General features: G+C 40.0%; 1 long non-coding RNA gene across 1 annotated transcript; it reads right to left on the bottom strand.

Moving 5' to 3' along the window:
- Nucleotides 1-1,052: 1,052 nt before the first annotated feature.
- Nucleotides 1,053-8,055, bottom strand: LOC122554752. The gene is made up of 2 exons (XR_006313065.1): nucleotides 8,025-8,055; nucleotides 1,053-1,429 (listed from the first exon to the last, which is right to left on the bottom strand). It is a non-coding gene; the product is annotated as an uncharacterized LOC122554752 (long non-coding RNA).
- Between the last annotated feature and the right edge of the window lie 13,219 nt (nucleotides 8,056-21,274).

Genomic DNA, 21,274 nt, shown 5'->3' with positions numbered 1-21,274 from the left:
CATATTTTTGGCAGGAGGTTATTTCATGTAGGCCTGGGGTCCTGCCTATTGCCTTCCCAACCACCTTTGAGCTGGCCGCCATGTAATACAGCAGGTTAGTGGGTGCTAAAATCAGTGGGACTGTTGTGTGGAGGGAGCTGTAAGACTGAGTAGTTACTAAGCTTTGTCAGCAAAGCAAGATGCCTTGGTTTCTATCTCACTGACTGGCATGGATCCAGTCTTACCTTGGCAGGTGAGGCTAGTTGGCCAAACGTCAAGATTAGAAACTAAGATTCCTTATCAATCAGAAAATTACAATTTGAGTTATCTTTGAGAAGAATAGCTTAAACCTGGCTCATCAATGTTTTGCGACACTGTACCTTTGATCAATGGAAGATAAAGTTGATATATGGAGACAGGTTACGTCCTTATCAAAAGAAAAACAGAGAATGGTATTGGCACGATGTCTTCCTGTTATATTACACCCACCTAGTCTGGGTACGGCAGCAGCACAGGCCATTGCTGTTTGACCCCATAAATAGGACAGCAAACAACACTAGAAGGAAAGTCAATTATCTTCTGTGCTCTGCAGGGGTAAAGACAACCATCTTGACTTTGCATCTCATACTCCCAGGGCCATTGCTTAGTCTTACTCTGCCACTGAAAACGCATCTTACAAGACCTCATAGGTATACAAACCTCAGCATCACAAGCATAGTATACATTCACTCACCTCATCCTCTCAAACTACTAACCTTTCTGTCCTCTGCACCTCTTTTCGCAGTCAATGAGCACACCTCATCGCTGGGTGCATGCCCACAAACTCATCTTCTCATCACACTCAATTTTTCCCGATAGCTCATAGTGGAGTGGGCCAATACCACCGTTATTGGAGTGGGAGGGACGATGCTGGACAGCAAGCTCTTCCCACCATTTGAGGAAAGGTTGTCAAGTTGGCTGGAGAACACTAGGACAATTGCCAAGCAGATGAAAGATTTGCAAAGATATGCAGGACTGTAAACTTTAAGTTAAAATCAGATCACCAATTGAATAACAGAGCAGGCTTGAAGGACTGAATGGCCTACTCTTGTTTTTTATTAATTTGCTTGTAGTTTTGTGGTGTTAGGAGCCACAAACAGGACTGAAGCGTGCCCTGCTCCTGTCAGATGCTCACTAATTACAAGACATTACTCTTTATCTTCTCTCAATTTTCACCAATTAGTCCTTTCTCTTCTGTTCTGGGAGTACTGGTAATACACAGGAATCCTCAATGAGGAAGAGTAATCAATCTGAGTTCCTTTGTGGTAAGGCCCCTCTGGGTAGGCAGCCTGTGAAACGTCAGAGAATGCACTGGCAAGGCGTTCATCTGCATCCTCTGCCAGCTCAGAGACATTCACCTCCGTGGAAACCGTAAGTAGAATGGGCTTGGGTCTATATTCCTTATAAGCTTCTAGAATAAAAGAGAGAGGCAGGTATTAAAGGAGATGGAAGTGCTGCCACTTTTGGTGCAGATGTTAAGATGTCCTGAGTAAGCAAGTCAGAAGTTCCAGTGAGTGAAAGCGGTTAAGGGCCAGGTTTACTTGACAGTTTTCTTTATCAAAATGCCAAACAGCTTGACTTTTACACAAGTAATGTTTTTAAGAAGTTGAAATCCATTCTGTCCCAACATCTCATGATCTTAGTTATCATATTGAAAACTGCTCCTGACAACTGCTGCCACCAAAAGGAAGGTGAGGTTGACTCCAGAAGTGAGCAGGTAGCAAGTATGAGGGTTGGAGTTTCTGGCTAATAGTCAGGAGTTTGACTTTTAAATAAGGTGTACTGTTACACTCATACCCTGTGAATACAGTATGTTTATCTTTAGAGTCTTGGTTATACCACACTGGAATACTTATGTGCTCTAATTTTAAATGATGAAGGCCTTTATTGGTCAGAGTATTGAGTATAGGAGGTGAGAGGTCATGTTGCAGCTGTACAGGACATTGGTTAGGCCACAGTTGGAACATTGTGTGCAGTTCTGGTCACCTTCCTGTTGGAAAGATTGAAACTTGAAAGGGTTCAGAAAAGATTTACAAAAATATTGCCAGGGTTGGAGGATTTGAGGTATAGGGAGAGGCTAAACAGGCTGGGGCTGTTTTCCCGGAGCGTTGGAGGCTGAGGGGTGACCTTATAGAGGTTTATAAAATCATGAGGGGCATGGATAGGATAAATAGACATAGTCTTTTCCCTGGGGTGGGGGAGTCTAGAACTAGAGAGTATAGGTTTAGGGTGAGAGCGGTAAGATATAAAGGAGACCTAAGGGGCAACTTTTTCATGCAGAGGGTGATATCTGTATGGAATGAGCTGCCAGAGGAAGTGGTGGAGATTAGTACAATTGCAACATTTAAAAGGCATCTGGATGGGTATTTGAATAGGAAGGGTTTGGAGGGATATGGGCCGGGTGCTGGCAGGTGGGACTAGATTGGTTTGGGATATCTGGTTGGCATGGACAGGTTGGACCAAAGGGTCTGTTTCTGTGTTGTACATATCTATGACTCTAATATGTTGCAGAGAATAGTGAGAGTGGTAAAGCGTGAACATTGGTGAGAGGTAGGCTAGGTAGCAGACATAGAATGAGTGTGAGGCTTTGGACAGAAAATAGTGGCACTGACATTGGCAAAGTGGAGAATATCATTGACCTTCTTACATTGTTGGGCACTCCTTCAGATAGCTGAGAGTGCAATGACTGGTGTGGGAACTTTGGACCAGGCTGCTGGCATGGTCTGGTGTCATGACCTCCGCCGTCAGTTCTAGGAGAAGAGGACATCCTGTCTCTGTATCACCACTTCCAGCAGGACCTCCAGGTCCCTGCCTCCCTGTCTCCCTGTCTGGGGCAAACGGAAGGAAATGTACAGGGCAGCTCTGGCCTAACATTGCTTGTCTAGGTGCACAATATTTTTATTGTGTCAGTGCCAGAGATGCTGGTCAAGTTCCAGGATATCCATTCTGAAGAAGGGTCACTGGACCCAAAGCATTAACTGTGATTTCTCTCCTCAGATGCTGCTGAGATTTTCTGACAATTTTTGTGTTTGTTTTGGTCCAGGATATCCTGGCAGCGACAAGTTGTTCTGGCAGTGGCTTGTGGTAAGATGTGCCAATAATTGGGCAAGAGTGATGCCGTAGGAATAGGGTAATAGTTATCGAGCCAAGATTGCTAATATTTGGTGTTAAATCTTGCTAAGTCGTGCAGTGATAAACCCTCCAAAAAACTCAATGAAACTGACACTTCCCCTCAACAAAAGCCCTTGGTGATCAAGATGCTGGACTCTCCATCGCAGGAAAAGTGATCTTGAATCGTAGAATCCCTACAGTGTGGAAACAGGCCCTTCGACTCAACAAGTCCACATTGGCCCTCCAAAGAGTAACCCACCCAGACCCATTCCCTTACCCTATTATCCTATATTTACCCCCAATTAATGCACCTAGCCTACACATCCCTGAACACTGTGGGCAATTTAGCATGGCCAATTCACCTAAATCTGCACATCTTTGGATTGTGGGAGGAAACTGGAGCACCCTGAGGGAGCACCCGGAGGAAACCCACGTAGACATGGGGAGAATGTGCATATTGAAGATCTTCTCAACTCTCTTAGCAACACACACATAGGAATGTAAGTCAAATGTTATAAAAGTTTCATTTTTCCAGGTGGAAAAGTTTCAGAGTGAAGTATATTTGAAATCACCAGGAGAAATCAATACCAAGGGAACCTATGGAAATTAAGCAAGGAGAGGAATGGTCTAGTGGTATTAATCTCCAAACTGTTAATTCAGAGACCCAGGTCGTATTCTGGGGACCCAGGCTTGAATTCTTCCAAGGCAAATGGTGGAATTTAAATTCATTAAAATCCTGGAATTAAGAATCTAATGATAGCCATGAATTCATTGTGGATTGTCAGAAAAAAAGCCATCAGATTCACTAATGTCCTTTAAGGAAGGAAACTGCTGTGCTTACCTGGTCTGGTCGACATGTGACTCCGGAGCCATAGCAATGTGGTTGACACTTAACTGCCCTCTGGGCAATTCGGAATGGACAATAAATGCTGGCTTAGCCAGAGAAGCCCTCATCCTGTGATGTTTCCTAAGAAGTTTCTTTATAATGCAGAAAAAACATGGGATTTCTCAGGTTTGTTTTGACTAATGTAGGTTGCATTCAGCTTAAAGCAGACCTAGCAATGTTTTACCAAGATCTCAAAGAGGTACTTACAGGTAGTTTGTGATGCCCACAATGATTTTCTGTAATTTGAGTAATACAGGATAGATAAAAGAAAAAGAGAATTTAAGCCAGGCTATGGGTCATTAAACAAATAGGGTCCTTGAACATGTAGCATGAAGCAGAATAAGTCAGAAATGATTCCAGTCAATAGCATTGTTTGGAACTGTTAATCACAGCCTGATAACTTGAGCTTGGTCCTCCCAGAAATACAAATTTGCATTCAGGAAAGAAACAGATCAGTTAAGAAGTTTGATTGGACAGTTAAACTGTTGTGCACTAGAATAGAGATGAGGTATTGGGGACTGATTATTATGAAGAACCATACCAATATTGACGAAGACTTGAGAAAAAAAACCCATTAAAGAAATTAATTTCATACAAATGCACAGTCAAGTTTCCAGCCTTGGGTGACCTGGAGATATCAAAGTAATATTTTTAGTGATGTTTCACATGATGACTTTTTGTGAATGGCAGGGTTTAGCATATTCTTATAGGAAAGAAGAATCGATATTGTACATTGGGCTGGAAAGCCAAGAAAATAAAAAGCATTGTTAAAACTACCTTTGTTGCTGAAACTTTGCCACCAGTTAAAGCTATAAATATAGGAGTGTATTTATCCAATAATCTAAAAGAAATCCTATCTAAACGGAAATATGAGAAATATTTGCCCATGGCATATTATGTGGATAACTCTTCTCTTTGGGACAATAAAAAATTGACAAAGGGAACTGCTGAGTAAAGGTTGAGGATTGATGTTGCCAACATAAAGGCAATGTAAGAACAAAAGTGATTTCCAAAATAAAGTGAATTCACAGAAGTCACCAGTTTTGAATTGGATCACAACTAATAGTACTTGCTAAAATCATTATTGAAGATCATCAAACAGTGATGCTTGGTTGTATTAGGTGTTTTTTAAGAACATGAAAAAAATCAGCTTTGTGATTAAGCATGCTATTTTTGTTTCGATTTAAAGGAAAAGGAACAGGAATATGAAAGTTGATTGTATTGCATTGAAAATGAAAAAAAGGTTACTGTTCAGTTGTATTATAAAGTAATAACAATATAGAAACAATTATTTTTTTTAACTTCATTTGTCCTTTTTCAGTAATTGTTTGTATATCTTCAAATGTTTTCGTTAAAGTGGAGAGAGGAATCTGTTAATATAATAAATTGTTGAGCAGCTGATTGGGTTTATTGATTAATTACTTGACTGGGTAGATATAACTGGGGCTCAGTGTAGGATCAGTGTGTGGAAGATGCTGAAAGGCAGAATAGTTAATAAACAAGCAATGTTAGGCCAGAGCTGCCCTGTACATTTCCTTCCGTTTGCCCCAGACGGGGAGACAGGGAGGCAGGGACCTGGAGGTCCTGCTGGAGGTGGTGATACAGAGTCAGGATGTCTTCTTCTCCTAGAACTGATGGCGGAGGTCATGACACCAGACCAGTAGGTTTAAATTAGGTAGGTTTAAATTACTGGGGTTATAAAGTCAGAGAGATCATACAGCATAGAAACAGGCCCTTGGTCCAATCAGTCCATGCCAAACATAGTCCCAAACGAGGCAAAAGTGAGGACTGCAGATGCTGGAGATTAGAGTCTAGATGAGAGTGGTGCTGGAAAAGCACAGCAGGTCAGGCAGCATCTGAGGAGCAGGAAAATCGATGTATGAGACAAAATCCCTTCATCAGGCATGAAGGCAGGGAGCTTCTCGGGTGGAGAGATAAATGGGACCCTGGAGGCTCCCTGCCGTCATTCCTGGTGAAGTACTTTTGCCCGAAATGTTGACTTTCCTGCTGATCAGATGCTCATAATCCCAAACTAAACTAGTCCCACTTGCCTGCTCCTGACTCAAATTCCTCCAAACCTTTCCTATTCATGAACTTGACATATGTTGAAAATGTCACAATGGTTTCCTAAATTGCAAGCGTTAATGTGTAGTGACTGACACAAAAAGTCACTGACATAAAAACTAGTTGCATTTGAATTGAATGATATTCCTTTTCTCAGAGGTGATGTTGAGTGCCCCATTACTTATAGCATCAGTGCTGCATCAATGTTAGCACACTCGCTGGAGCCAGAGACTGTGGGTTCAGGCTAAGATTTTGATTTATAGTCTAGACAGACACTCCACTGAAAGAGTGCTGTGTTATTGGAGGTCCGTCTTTCAAAAGAGGTGCTAAACTGAGGCCGTTTTGTTTCCTCAGTTGAATATAAGAGATGTGATTGCACACTATTCAATGAACAGTAAGTGAGTTCTCTTCTTTTCCTGCCAGTATTTATCCCTAAAGCAACACCTAAAACAAATGTTATGATAATTTATTTAATTGCTGCTTTGGCACCTAGCAGTGCACAAATTGGCTACTGTGTTTCCTTACATTACAAGAAAGACGAGCAAGAAAATTATTTAATTGGCTGTAAAGTGTTTTGAGTGTTCTGAGCTTATGAAGGCACAATATAAATACATCTTTCTCTTTCTTTCATTTTTAAAATTTCTTTCCCGTTTGCCTGTTTGCAAAATTTCACACTGTCTAGATACTAATGAGATTGGGTTTTGAGATGCATGTACGGAGAAATGAGAAATTCAAAACCAGGAATTAGCATATCAAAGGGTCAGTGAAGAGTGTGGGAGCAGTGAGGAAGCTAGTCAAGAAGAGATTGAAAATAGTACAGTCATTTGTTGCAGGGAAAGAGAAGTAATGTGATGAAGCAAGTGATGGAAATGGGGTGGATTGCCTGAAAAAAAGAGAATAAGAAGGTGTAAGACCGATGATAAGATGATGAGAGATGTAAATGCTGTGGGTTGGAAGTAGAAACTTGACAGATAACAAGAGAAGGTAAACAAGCAGCATTGTGGTGATCCCAAAAAAAACTGCAAGAAGCTAGAAGATAAAGAAGAAGTAGAATTCAACCGAACTTGCAGTAGAACTAGTCAAATAAAGTGATCTACCTAAAGAGAACATCAATGATCTTCACTGTCTCATTAATGTGACAAAGGTCACTAAATAATGCTTGGAAAGATCCATTTGCAAATACATTTGAGACACTGTTGATTTTGGTTCAGATTGACGATCTTTTTTTGTTAATAGTGGACTGTGGAATATGGAGTAACAGCTAGCATACCTTCCCAGTAACTTACTGAGAGCAGTGACATAAAGAGTAATCTAAGTAAGGCTTTTTGGCCTGTAAACTCAGTTGGGTGTTTGTTTACATATAGAAGAGAAACAAGATTTGTGATACCTCTCTATCTCATCCCACCTCTTCCATAACTATCTCATCTCGTCTTCAAGATATAAGAAATGAGGGAACTGTTTGGGAATGTACTGTTCCTAATCCACAACTGTACCTCTTGGAGAATGAATTGAAGTTTGCAGTTGAAGATTTGACTCCTCTCACTGCGCCAACTGAGATTGAACACAAGTAAAGAAACAGATGCAACATGCAAAATGGTATTTTCAGTGGTTCATCTGCCTCGTGTGTTGTACATACTTCCACTTGCACAGGGGAGTGTGGGTGGCTGTCTGGGGGGTGGGGCATGAGGTTTGGGATCAGATATATATTTAGGATTTCCGTGTCAATTTATTTCCAATTAATTACAGTAATTGAGATGAGCCTTAAGGGGGAATGGAAGAGGCAATTTCAATTTTAGTGAGGTCCTATCCCCAGCTTTTTATTCAATTTATTGCCCCAATTTGAAAGGCAATTGAAAAAATCTTGGTTCTTAATTTCCCTTGAATCACTCCTTTCTGTTGTATAATGTTGTTAAGTGTCAGCTGATTACCCGAGTTTGTGAATTACCTGCCAGTTGACTGGTTAAGGTGCATTTGTCTTCTCACTCATTTGTTAGGCTGTTAGCAGACAGAATGCAAAATTTTCAGTTCAATCAACCATTAAACTTTAGAATCCTGGTTGTTTGGCCAAGCAAGTATTTTTAAAAAATCATTTACAAGAACAGTCATAACATTTTTTAATAATTCTTCAAAATTTCATATTTTCTCTCTGACATTTTGTTTACATTTTTCATTTTTATTGACAGCTCTCCTTAACCAGTGTCTTAAGCTCTCCATAATATTGCAAATTTATTTATGTAGGCTTTTGACATAAAATGACTGTGAAGTGTTTGTTTTCATACATAATCTAGACTATGCAACATATTTAATAATTTTTTAACAATATAATTGTTTTTCTGTGAAAGTTTGCATTACTAATCTTTCTCCCTCGACACCTCTGGGTTTCTGACCACTCAAATGCTCTTGAAAACCTGTTATTATCACATCGTTCCTTAAGAAGCTTATTTTGAAAAGAAATATGGCATCTACACTTATGACCCATTTTACGAGTCTTTCAGATGTTTACCTTTTCTGTCAGTTCTAGGACATACCAGTTGTTGGTGTTTCCTGGCCATGTTCAATCTCATTGTGACATTATGGAGGAAGGGAGAGTTCGACACTTTAAAGTTTTGTAGTAAACTCGTCAGTTCTGATGCATAAACAGGGATGCATTTCTGGACATACTATGTAGTGATCGTAACAATGCAATGCCAGCCTCTGTGGAGCTATTTCAACTATCACATCACTTTCAATGGGATTGCTCTCTTCCCACCTCACATCAGCACAGCAGTATTATTTGAATATGGTTCAGTAATAACATCTAATGTTGTCAACCAAAGCTGACTGCGCTACAATCATTAAATAAGCAAACTGTTAGAAAACCAACATTTCCATGTTGGAATAGAAATTATAGATATTAAATAAGTTGCCTTAGCAGTGAATTCTGGGTTTCCTGTTTAGAAATGCGACATAAAATGTAACATAGCTCACTGCCACCTTCTCAAGTGCATTTAGAAATGAGCAACAAATACTGACCAAATGCCCACATACTGCAAAAAAAATCCCAGAAGATGGCATACAACAATTTACAGGGTTGGTCTATTTTATTCACTCATTTTGTGGGATATGGGCATCACTGGCTGGCCAGCATTAATTCCACATCCCTGGCTGCCTTCTTGAACCACTACAGTCCACCTGCTGTGGGTTGACTCACAATGTTATTACAGGTAGAATTCCAGGATTTTGATCCAGCGACAGTGAAGGAGTGATGATACATTTCCAAGTCAGGATGGTGAGTGGCTTGGAGGAGAACTTGATGGTGGTGGTGTTCCCATATATCTGCTGCCTTTAGCCTTCTAGATGAAAGTGGTCATGAGAAGAAATGAATAACACTAACATCTTTATAAATAGCAAACATTTAACTTAGATACAAGTCTCGATGTGATTTTATTATATTCATTCATGGCATCTGGGTGACGCTGACCAGGCCAGCATTTAATGCCCATCTCTATATTGCCCCTCAGAGCTACCTTGTCATGAGCTACCTTCTTGAATCAAAGCAGTCTGTGCATTATAGGTAGACCCACAGTGCCTTAAGGAAGTAGTTGACATAACAAAACTGAAGAATCAACAATATATTTCCAAGTCAGAATAGTGTGTGGCTTGGAGGGGAATTTGCAGTATTCTCATGTATCTGCTGCCCTTGTCATTTTGGATGGAAGCAGTCCTGGGTTTGAAAGGTGCTCTCTAAATAGCAGCCTGCTGGCAACACTAATCAATAGCCAGAAACTGCCTCCACACGGTTTAGTAATTACATGAATTCCTAGTTTTATGGGGTCCTTCCATCAGTAGCCAATCACATCAATGACCTATAAACCATGAGCACTGATCTTTCATATTACTTTTGACCACATAGAGGGTTTTGGTTCTTGAACATATATACCAAATATCATTTTGAATGTTAATATATGATTAAGCAGTGACATAAACTGTTATTTATCTTTCACTCTGTATAGATAGTGAAAGAAATGCTGCTTATCAGTGTTTCTTCAATCAGGCTCTTTCCATTTGATATAAGTAATCTGTCACCAATTCATATTAAAATGTAAACAGGTTTCAAGGTGACTGAGTGTACGTTACTTTTAGTTTATCAAATGTTCTGGCATATGTATTCATCTTTCATCCTCATGCTCCTGACTTTAGTTTGTTACATAAGATGGGCTGACTATTAACCAATTAATTTGCTAAAAGGATATTGGCTCGAATTTCATGATTAGCACTGAAGCAATAATACTCATTGTTGACCTTGAATGCTTATGCTCATAAATAATATCTAGTGATTTCTGGAGTGTGAAGTTCACCATTCCTGAAATAAAATTTCACTCTGTCAATAGCTGTCGGGAATTTTGACATCAAACAATTGTGATGTCTTCAAACAGGGTGAGCATCCACCTGGTTCACTAATGTCCTTTCAGGAAGCAAATTGCCATCTGTACCTGGTCTGGCCTACATGTGACGCCAGACCCACTACAATGTGAATGACTCTCATCTGCCTTCTGAGCAATTAAGGATGGGCTAGGCTGTGATGCCCTCACCCTATGAATGAATTAAAAGAAGCAGCCAATTATATTGACGTATGCCCATAGAGAGGAAATGAAATACATTAATTAACCAGATAAATGTTTAATGGGTATAAAATGGGTATAAAAATATTAGAAGATGACATAAAAGCATGGAAACTTAGAAGGTTGGAGTGGGAGGAGGCCATTCTGCCCTTTGAGCCTACTCCATCATTCATCAGGGTCATGGCTGATCATCCAACTCAATAAGCTAATCCTACTTTCTCCCCATATCCTTTGATCCAATTCACCTCAAGTGCTATATCTCGCTGCCCCTTGAGTGTTTCGGCATCAACTACCTCTTGTGGTAATGAATTCCATAGGCTCACCACTCTTTGGGTGAAGAAATGTCACCTCATCTCCATTCTAAATGGTCTACCCCGAATCCTCAGACTGATCCCTGGTTCTGGACACAACCACCATGAGGAACATCCTTCCTGCATCTACCCTGTCTAGTCCTGTTCGAATTTTCTAAGTATCCACAACATCCCCCCTCACGCATCTGAATTCCAGCAAAAACAATCCTAACCTAGTTAACCTCTCCTCATACGTCAGTACCGCCATCCCTGCAATCAGCCTGGTAAAACTTCACTGCCCTCCCTCGAGAGCAAGAGCATCCTTCCTCAGAAAAGGAGACTAAAACCACTCACAATATTCTCAGTGCGGCCTCAGCAAGGCCCTGTGTAACTGCAACAACACATCCCTGCTCCTGTACTCGAAACCTCTCGCAATGAAGGCCAACATACCATTTGCCTTCTTTATCACCTGTTGCATCGATCTGCTTCCCTTCAGCGACAGGTACACAAGGACACCAAGGTCTAGCTGCACACTCCCCTCTCCCAAGTTGCAGCCATTCAAGTGGTAATCTGCCTTCTTGTTTTTGCTTCCAAAGTGAATAATCTCACATTTATCCCAATTATGTTGCATCTGCCATTGATTTACCCAACCTGTCCACATCATTATAAAGGATCTCTGCATCCTCATCACAGTTCACCCTCCCACCAATATTACAAACTAACTTTAAAAATTTTTATTGAATATCTTGGATATTTTTAGAAAGTAAGATAAAAGTAAACAATATATTATTATCATTTGCGAATTTGTATTTTTAAAATGGAAGCAGATGAATTTTGATTCTGTTCTGCGAAGGTAATTTATTTTTAAGAAGTTAGAAAATAATTTGGAAAGATGGACTAAATAGTTGATTTCTAAGAAACATGTGACTCTCTAAGAACCAATTAAGTGAGAAATTAAAGAGCTACGGTCGAGTGACATTTCTTTGAGATTATGTATCTGAAAATAATCTAGGTAAAATGAATGAATCTGCATTTTAACTGCTTATGTTGTTATTTTCAAGTCGACACAGATGTATATCCAGCTTTGTTTTTTTTCTCTTTTCTGTAATAAACTGTGCTCTTGTATCAGGGAGCATCAACAGCCTTTTCTGAATATATTACTCACCACAGAAACCACCTGCAAAAATTAAACTTATGATCTGTCAAGCCAGGTTATGTTTTGGATCCTGACTTGTCCAGTATTACCATCAGCTGGATTGTAACAAAGGGAGAAATTGAGACATTAAATAGATATTAAATTAGTTTTCCAGGGTCAGAGAGATTTACTCACTTGCAATCTTCTGGACTTAGAATAGCATGTCCTATCGATAATTAAAGAAAATAACCTCTGGATTTAAAGGCAGGATATTGACTTCAATATTGGGAGTGGGGGGGGGGGGGGGGTGCTGGTGCAGGGAAGGGCAGTGTGAATTTAAATTGCCACCTGATGTGCAAATTTGTTGGCAATAACTTGCTTCAAGCCATTTTTTTGAAAAGCAATTTGGTTACTCTCATTCCATCCCTTCAAATGGCAGGTAGCCAAATAAAGTATGGGAAAGGGCTAGTAAAGCCATTGATCTGAAGCCAATGGGAATTTTGCAATTTGTCTATGGGCCTGCCATGATATTGGGTGCATTGCTCATGGCTGGAGGAAGACTCCTGGTGGCTGACATGACAAAGGGGTGCAGTGCTTCTGTGAGACTTTGAAGGTCACTTGAACTACTCAAGGAGGGTTTCCTAAGAGTGGTCTAGCAACTGAGGCCAAGTTTTACTTCAAATGTTTTCAAACTACCAAGGGGGTACCTCCCTGTGGAGACAGTCTTTCTCTCTTTCTTACCTGCAGTGACAGGCTGCAGCTTCGTCCTGAGCCAAAATACAAAATCCTGCCCAGGAACTTCAGCGAAGTAATGGTAGCACATATTCTTCCATCATTCCGACTGACTATCCAAAAATGCTTTAATCTTGAATTGTCACTGTACATTTACTGTATCATAATATGAAACCAATATTACAATATTAAATTTAATAATGTTGATGACATGCAAAAGCAACATTAAGGTGTGATTTATAATTGCATTTGTCAGTGCAGGAGCACTACTGTAGAAATAGTGTCTTATTGATGTGAAGGAAACAAATTACTGTAAGTTTTGTTACCAAGGCTAAAATGTGACGCTATTTCCATTCTTCTTTAGTGAAGATTTTAGCATGTCACAAAACGTGGTGTTCTTGTGGCTTTATTGCTTGTAATTATTTTTTTAAAAGTCATGTTTTGAGGAAAGTCTTTGCCCGTACAGATATTGTCTTTTGAAAATAAACCCCATGGCTTGAGTAAAAAATTAAATTTGAAGTTGAGTGATTTATAAATTCTGAGTGCTCTCGATGTGATGAATATATATTAATATGTGTTTGATTTTCAGATTTTATCGACTGTGAATTAATTTCATTTCTACCTTATGTGAATGAAGCAAGGTGAATGAAGGTTAATCTGCAAAAGGAAGGAGGGGACAAAGGAAAGTGCATGATCTTGTGCAATTGTCACGATACAACAATTTTTTTCAAAAACTCCTTAAAAAGGTGAAAATGAGATGTAGACTAGAAATATTTAGGAATACATTCATTTGTAATGCTGATATCAATGCCCGTTTTCATTTTATAACCCACAACTCATTAACATCCTTGTCAGAAAATCAGTAACTAAAACTGCTCTAGGATACAAAGTTAAAAATCACACAACACCAGGTTATACTCCAACAGGTATAATTGGAATCATTAGCTTTTGGAGCGCTGCTCCTTCATCAGGTGGTTGTGGAGTACATGATTATACAGAATTTATAACAGAAGTTTACATAGAACATAGAATAGTACAGCACAGAACAGGCCCTACAGCCCACGATGTTGTGCCGACCATAGATCCTCATGTATGCACCCTCAAATTTCTGTGACCATATGCATGTCCAGTAGTCTCTTAAATGTCCCCAATGACCTTGCTTCCACAACTGCTGCTGGCAACGCATTCCATGCTCTCACAACTCTTTGTGTAAAGAACCCGCCATCCTCTCTATACATTAGTTACCCAATGTTACAGTAAAGACTGTCTCCAAATCAGTGTTGCAAACAATTTAAAAAGCATTCATGTTTCCTTGTGTCTTCTTGAAGAATTGCCTCAAGGGCTCTTTTGCAGTTGCCAAATAAAGAAAAACTTCTACCTGCTGGTTTACTATCACTATGTACGTATCATGAACTGATTTCCGAATGGGAAGCTCCTTCAATAGCCTTTGTTTTCTGTGGGTATGTCATTATATCATTACTGTTACAATAATACTGTTACAAGAACCAAACATATTCCTTTGTGAATTTACACCTCCCATTTAGGAGGAGCCCTTCAGCTGGATGCATTCAAAAACTGCTCATGTTTCTCAACCAGTTTATAGAGTGTTCATCAATATATGGCATATGGAATATGAAGGCTTATAACGCCTCTAAGATTTTGGATGTAGATGTTGGAAAATCTCTAGAGCCCAAATGGTAGTCTGTTGCAGCCAAAGCTTTTAAACGGAGTTCTAAGTGTGGTAAGCAAACTTGATTGCCTATCCAATAGCAATTGTCAGTATGCACTGTTTCCATTAAGCCTCATAAAGACTCTATTTTTGAATATTTTGGCTCAGGTTTCATGACCTTCTGAATGAGCCTACCATGGGGAACCTTATCAAATGCCTTGCTGAAGTCCATATACACCACATCCACAGCTCGACCCTCATCAACTTTTCTAGTCACATCCTCAAAGAACTTGATAAGGTTTGTGAGGCATGACCTGCCCCTCACAAAGCCGTGTTGACTGCATTTAATCAAGCCATGCTCTTCCAGATGGTCATAAATCCTATCCCTCAGAATCCTTTCTAACACCTTGCAGACGACAGATGTGAGACTGACTGGTCTGTAATTGCTGGGGACTTCCCTATTTCCTTTCTTGAAGAGAGGAATTACATCTGCCTCTCTCCAGACCTCAGGTACGACTCCAGTAGAGAGCGAGGATGCAAAGATCTTCGCAAGTGGCGAAGCAATTGCTTTTCTCGTTTCCCAAGCAACCGAGGACACATCTGGTCCGGGCCTGGCGACTTGTCAATCTCAATGTTTGACAAAATTTTCAGCACCTCATCCTCGCCTATCTCTACCTATTCCAGCATGCACACCTACGGTGTGATGTAACTGAAATTATACCTTGGATACAGAGGCCACACATTCAGACTAGACAGACACCACTGCATGACAAAGTAGCAAAACACCAGCAGTCTAAGCTTTAACATTAAGGATCTCCCTTGGCTGACGCTTGGACTCTGTACTGCATTTTGCAATGCACTTTTTTGAGATAAAACAAAAATGTGCTTTCTGAGAACATCTCATGAACACTGAATAATTACGAAAATATTCTGCTGGGGCAAAGTTCACAAATTTGTATTCTACCTCTCCCTCTCTCTTGTGTGCACAGCAAAGCTCCCACGACCAATGCAATTTATTAATGACCAGAAAATCTGTTGTGATTTTAGTTAAAGGGTAAATAGTTGCCAGGACTCTTGAGATACCTTGCACACTTTTCTTCAAAATATAGTCAGTTTAGAGAACCAAAAGTGCCTCTGTTTCAAATAAAAGACTGCTTCTCTGGTACCATGGCACTTTCTCAGTACTGCTGTGGTGTGTTGGCCTTGACTTGTTTGCCCAAGCTCTGGAGTGGAATTTGAACTTGGATCTTCCTGGCTCAGAAGCATCAGTGCTTCCAACGAAGCTATATCTGATATGTTTGGAACTGATATTATAGGTCAAGTTGATACACTGAACTAAAGGGAAAACATTTTGATTAAATAGGAAATAACTATTCACTCCTTTAATGCCAAACAATTGATAAGTTTAATTTTGGTTCAGTAAGTCCTTTTAAATTGTTTAAATGTTATTTTATTATGATGCTATGGTCACTTATTCCCAACGCTCAGGTCTCAATCAGTAGACAGCAACACCAAAGTAAACTTCCTCAGTTCAGCATCACTGGGAGCTGCAAAGTTTTCTTTTCTCTGTTGTGTTCTAATTCCCAATAGTCTCAATGAAAATGGAAGACTTTGTTTGGTGTTTCCATCAGTGTGACCACACTAGAACTGCATTATTACAAAATAAAGGCCACTTCAAACATAATTAATTATTTCTCTCCTCGTCTGTTCCAATCTCGATCTCGCAGTGAACTTTCAAATAAATTGCTGACATGTTCTTAGGTTTGCAAGATAATGTTTTACCTACCTTGTTATTTTCACACTTGTGTATTTGTGAAGTGGTTCACTTCAAATGCTCATATTTGCTGCCTTACCTATTGCAGTAGTTGTGGAATATAAAAGGCCATTTTGAGTTGATAATACATGTCACTTGAGTGGATAACTGAGCAATTTTCCTATTGGTGCACTTTGTTTTGATCCTACAAAATTGGTAAGATGCTCAGTTGTGTTTTTTCAGTCTGTTGTGGAGGAAAAACAGCTGGAATAATTACTTTCGACATTGCTGGAGCTGTGGGCATCAAGCTGTGGCCTTCCTTAGAATCCCTACAATGTGGAAGCAGGTCATTTGGCCATCAAGTCCACACTAATCCTCCAAAGAGCATCCTACCCACAGCCACCCTCCTATCCCAATAACCCTGCATTTCCCATGGCTAATTCACCTCGCCTGCACATCCCTGGATACTACAAGCAATTTAGCATGGCCAATCCACCTAACGAGCATATCTTTAGATTGTGGGAGGAAACTAGATCACTCAGAAGAAACCTTTGCAAACACAAAGAGAATGTGCAAATTCCACAAAAGCAATCATCCAAGGCTGTAATTAAACTTTGGTACCTGGCGCTGTGAGTTAGCAATGCTAACCACTGAGCCACCACGTCACCCCATAGCTAACTTGTAACTTGGCAGCTAATTTTCTGTTAGGCAGGAACCAAGCCACTGTTGATTGGAAAATATTCTATTCCAATCTTCACTACCCTTCAGTGGCTTGTACAAAAGATAATTATTTCAAATAGCTCCACTGCTTGTCACCCAGAAAAATCATCCCTACAAAGTTGAAATCGAATTCTCACTTTGTTCCAGGGAAAAGATAAATGAATTTGTCCCTGCATCTATCAAAAGTAAATGAATCTGTTCCCCTGAAACCATGCAAAAGGAACAAATAAATCTCTCACGCAGCCATGTAAAAGAAATGAATCTGTCTGACATAACCATGTCAAATAAATAATCTTTTCTGCCATATTCAGCGAAAATAAATAAACCTGTTTTTTCACATGCTGAAAGAATTCTTGACTGCTCTCCAATACCAGTCAAAAAGTAAATTAATTGCCCTAATTTCTTAGCCTGTTTAAATAAGTTAATATCTAGTCTTTTAAAAGTGTATGGAAGAAAGATCAAATATAGAATAGTGTAGTCAGTCAGTATGCTCTCACTTCCAGGAGTTAGATTCAAACCTCTGTCTCTGCCTCGGTTTCTTTCTCTCTCTCCCTGTGAATAATTGTATTCCAAACTGCCTAGCTGGAAACTGACAGGATTGGACCAGTTAACCGTTTTACACCAGATTCGATTTTATATTCTGTTGAAGTTAATAGTGGGGTGCGAAACAGACCAACAGTCCTGTCTTGTCAGTGTCATGTTCATTGGGTTAGATGAAATTAGCCCTCTCGCTCTTTCCCCCTCCTTCTAACTCTCTCACAGTGGTAGCAGTCTTTTCTATGAATCAGAAGGTTATTGGTTCAAGCCTCACTGCAGAGACATGAGCATATTATCCAGCACTTGATTGCAATCGTGCGCACTATACTGACAGAGCTGTTGTCTTTCAGATCAAACATTAAAACTGAGCCTCATTTACCTGCTTTATTTTGATATAAACAGTCCTATGATAGAGAAGATTACAATGATGATCTCAGATTTGTCTAGGTATAAAAATCAGGTAACCTTTAAAAGGATGGATCACTTTTCTCTTGAGGAAAGAGGCTGCCGGTGACCTAATGTTGGTCTTTAAAATTACGAAAGGCATTTACAACACACAGACGTAGAAAATGTTTTCTCTTGTGGGGAAGAATACAACTAGATGACAGCATTATAAAACAGTCACCAAGAAATACATTTGGAAGTTTAATTTTTCTATCCAAAGAATGGTGGGAATGTAGAACCTGCTATTCCAAGGCGTAGGAGAAGTGAACAATGTGAAAGTATTTAAGTGAAAGTTCCACAGCATTTGAGGAAGAAGGGAATAGATGAGAAGAGCAGATTGAATTGAAAATAATGGGAAGAGCCGCAAGTGGAGTCAAATGGAATTTGTTGGGCAGAAATTTCTGTTCCTGTGCTGTATGTCCAATATCATGTATTTGAGGAAGAACAGGAGTGTACCTTGATCAACATCTATCATATTTATATTCAGAGTGGGAGAGATCTTTGACTATGTTGGCTGCTTTCCTGATGCAGTGGGAATTCTAGACAGAGTCAGTGGAAGGAGGGCTGGTTTTCATGTTGGACTGGGTTGCATTCACAACTCTCTGTAATTTTTTTGCGGTCTTGGGCAGAGCAGTTGCCATACCAAGCTGTGATGCATTAAATAGTGCATCTATAAAGATTGGTAAGAATATCATTATTAACGTCTGTTAATAGCAAATTAATGTGAGGTTGCATGTCAGCCAAATCAGTTAAGGATGACCAGAACAAGTCAAATAAACTTTTACAACAACTTGAAAGTTTGGTGACCATTGTTACTGAAACAAGCATATTTCTGTTTCCAACAATTTAATTAAATGGATTTAAATCCCAACTATATCATGAAATTTTAACTCATGTCTTTCGGTTATTTGTCAAAATTTCTCAATGACGAGCAAAATTGCCACTGGACTGCTGTCCCTACTTCCATGATCTCATTGCTATTTTTAAGATATTATCACGTACAAATAAGTTGCTATGTTTGCTTAAATATTGACAGTGAAAACACTTCAAAATTATCACTTAGCTGTGAAACACTTTGAGATGTCCTGCGAATATCCACCATATGCACTGAGGCAACTCACTAAGCCTTTTTTGATGATATTTTCCAAACTCATGGCCTGTACTGCCTAGGAGTACAAGGGACAATAAGTGTTTGGGAACATCACCACTAGCAAATTCCCATCCAAGTCACACACTATCCTGACTCAGCCAGAAGTCACATGACACCAGGTTATAGTCCAACAGGTTTGTTTGAAATCATAAGTTTTCAGACATCAAAGGAGCAGAGCTCCAAAAGCTTGTGATTTCAAATAAACTTGTTGAACTATAACCTGGTGCTATGTGACTTCTGACTCTGTTCACCCTAGTCCAACACCAACACCTCCACATCATATCCTATCTTGGATCTATGTCAGTGTTTCGTCATTGACACTGGGTCAATGTCCTTCCAAATAGCGCTGTAGGTGTACCGATACCAGAGGACTGCAGATTGAAAAAGATAACTCACTATCACCTCCTCAATGGAGATGACGAACGGGCAATAAGTACTATTTTGAGTTCTGAGGGAGGGTCACTCAATCTGCTGACTCTGAATTCTCTCCACAGATGCTGTCAGACTTGCTGAGGTTTTTCAGCAATTTCCATTTTTGTTTCTGATTTACAGCATCTGTAGCTCTTTCAGTTTTTACTATCTTACCAGTGACACCCACACCCAATAAATGAATAAATAATTTTATAAATGCAAGTTTTCCCTTCCATAAACTGTATAAATCTTCTATGAAAAGTCTTTCTGTACCTTCACCTTGAGGCTCTGGGCACAAACCACAAAATGAACTGGTGTGGAAAATGAGAAAAGGTTCTCACAAGTAAACACAGATATACACGGTTGGGATGGCACGGTGGCTCAGTGGTTAGCACTGTTGCCTCACAGCGCCAATGACCTGGTTTCGATTCCTGTCTTGGGCGACTGTTTGTGTGGAGTTTGCACATTCTCCCCGTGTCAGCGTGGGTTTCCTCCCACAATCCAAAGACGTGCAGGTCAGGTGAATTGGCCAAACTAAATTGCCCATAGTGTTCAGGGATGTGTAGATTAGGTGCATTAGTCTGGGATAATGTAGAATAGTAGGAGAGTGGGTCTGCGTGGGTTACTCTTCGGCCGGTCAGTGTGGGCTTGTTGGGTCGAAGGGTCTGTTTCCACACTGTAGGGATTCTATGACTAAGTACAAGTGAGAAATGGAAAAAGTATGTATTGGCGAAGTTTGAGGTGGAGGGAGAAGGAAGCTTCCGAGACTGGGATGACCACACTTTACTGGAGTGGAAGCTTTATGCTTTATTCAATAATTGCCACACTTGACTGAGGTTTTACAAAATAGGAACAGGTTTTGGCTGAAAATGACAGCCTTCATCTCCCTTCCCAAGTTCTTGCATAGGCAAAGAGAAACAAATTACTGGATAAAGAAGATTAAGAGGTGAGGTTTAAAATAAGCAAATGATTTGTTTTCGTAAAAACAAAAAGTACTGAAGAAACTTAGCAGGACTTAAACACTTAATGGTAAGGTCCTAGGTCCTAGGGAGTGTTGCTGAAGAAAGAGACCTTGGAGTGCAGGTTCATAGCTCCTTGAAAGTGGAATGGCAGGTAAGTAGGATTGTGAAGAAAGTATTTGGTATGCTTTCCTTTATTGTCAGAGTATTGAGTACAGGAGTCGGGAGGTCATGTTGCGGCTGTACAGGACATTGGTTAGGCCACTGTTGGAATATTGCGTGCAATTCTGGTCTCCTTCCTATCGGAAAGATGTTGTGAAACTTGAAAGGGTTCATAAAGGACAACTGTTTCACGCAGAGGGTGGTACGTGTATGGAATGAGCTGCCAGAGGGTGTGTGGAGGCTGGTACAATTGCAACATTTAAGAGGCATTTGGATGGGTATATGAATAGGAAGGGTTTGGAGGAATATGGGCCGGGTGCTGGCAGGTGGGACTAGATTGGGTTTTGATATCTGGTTCGCATGGACGGGTTGGACCGAAGGGTCTGTTTCCATGCTGTATATCTCTATGACTCTATAACTGAGCAGGTCTGGCATAAACTGTGGAAAGAACAGAAAGAGGGTTAACATTTCAAGTCCAATATGATTCCTCTTCAGACGTTTATTTATTACCAGGATGGGAGTGTTGCAAGGTAGGTCAGCATTGTTGCTCATCCCTAACTGCCCTTGAGAAGCTGATGGTGAGAGCTGGTCTCTTGAATTGCTGCAGTGCACGTGGTGGAAGTACATCCACA

This window comes from Chiloscyllium plagiosum, chromosome 11 (assembly GCF_004010195.1).
Source record: "Chiloscyllium plagiosum isolate BGI_BamShark_2017 chromosome 11, ASM401019v2, whole genome shotgun sequence".
NCBI classification, from domain to species: Eukaryota; Metazoa; Chordata; class Chondrichthyes; order Orectolobiformes; family Hemiscylliidae; genus Chiloscyllium; species Chiloscyllium plagiosum.
Note: the sequence above shows the minus strand (reverse complement) of the source record. Positions and strands in the feature narration are given on the sequence as shown.